This window comes from Penaeus monodon, chromosome 7, assembly GCF_015228065.2.
Source record: "Penaeus monodon isolate SGIC_2016 chromosome 7, NSTDA_Pmon_1, whole genome shotgun sequence".
In the NCBI taxonomy this organism is placed as follows: domain Eukaryota; kingdom Metazoa; phylum Arthropoda; class Malacostraca; order Decapoda; family Penaeidae; genus Penaeus; species Penaeus monodon.
In genome coordinates, this window is record NC_051392.1 from 12,968,581 (window position 1) to 12,969,951 (window position 1,371).

General features: G+C 28.3%; 1 protein-coding gene across 1 annotated transcript in view; it reads right to left on the reverse strand.

The window, feature by feature from the left end:
- Positions 1 to 360: 360 nt before the first annotated feature.
- Positions 361 to 1,371, reverse strand: part of LOC119575101 (repressor of RNA polymerase III transcription MAF1 homolog) — a 25,715-nt gene continuing 24,704 nt past the window's right edge. Inside the window, exon 5 of the mRNA XM_037922510.1 lies at positions 361 to 1,371. This exon is cut by the window's right edge and continues 605 nt beyond it. The gene's annotated coding sequence lies outside the window, so the exon portion shown is untranslated.

The following is a 1,371-nucleotide window of genomic DNA, read 5'->3' on the forward strand; positions in this document are numbered from 1 at the left end:
TATGAAGTGTTTACATAAAAATACTTATTCTATTGTACAAAATAAAAATGGACTTTCCATTCAACTTACATGATCAGTTTTTTCCACGAGATGAGAAACAAATGGCTTTCTCTTTTTTAACTATATACTTAAATATTACTTTAACCTTAAACTATTAGCCTTTCACATTCCAAAACCTTAAATACTGCCACACCCAATTTTTGGGGTGAAAAACTCTTTATTTCAAACCTGGTTTTAAAATTAAAAATTTCCAAAAATTTTTCAAAGTCAAACGACTTGCAGTACCAAAATTTAAGAATATCAGTATATCAAATTTATATTTTCCCGAAAAATAATCCTCCAAAATTTAAACCTTTTTTTTCAAACAACATTAAAGAAAAAAAAGGTACATTTAACAACAGGCTCCACTCATAGAAATACAGGTGTATTATACTACTATAGAATACATGGCATCTTTTGCACTTCTAATACTATGGCAAATAATGTAGAGGGTCTCTCTCACAATCTATATTAGATATGATGGTTTAAAAATTTTTTTTACTTTTTTTTTTGGACTACCCTCAAAGCTAATAATAATAATAATAATAATAATAATAATAATAATAATAATAATAATAAATTACAAGCTACTATCAACCCTAAAGTTTTCCCTTCTATTAATACCTTTATGCATAAATATAATGTAACATGTTAGCCTCTTCATACACCAGGTGCATAAAGAAAAAAATATTCAGCATATATGCCTGAAGTAGTTTAAAACTACGATGTGTCCATTACAATACTACACACTTCTACAAACATAATTCACTACTAAGGAAACTCAAAAACTTCCCTTTATGATATTAAAAGCACTTCAATATAATGTATTTCAAAATAAAACATATAACAAACATAGGATTTGCATATAAAAGAATACTTGATACCAAACGCTTCCCTTTGTGTTACCTACAACTAAATACATATCGCATTTATTATTTTAGCATCTACAAAAATTAGGCCACACAGAAATGTTAACTGAACCTTCACCACTGTATGTCTACACTTAAACCAAACATGACAGTAATAGTACTAACAAACAGTACCACACCTAGACATCCTCATCTAACAACTTGACATAATTCCTTTGTAAGGAACAGTCCAGCAAGTATTTCAAAGGGCAAAAAATAAGCCGTTATATATCTATATGCCAAATGAAATAAAATAGACATTTCTGTACATACTCTACCACAAGAAGCAATTCATTCAGCAAAACAGAATAATAATATTAGTTCTACTAGAACAGAAAAGTTAATGACATTACTTATGCCAAACTTCTCATTACCTTAGTAATGGATCTGAAAGAAACTGCGTGTCCTGTTTTTATTTTTAATC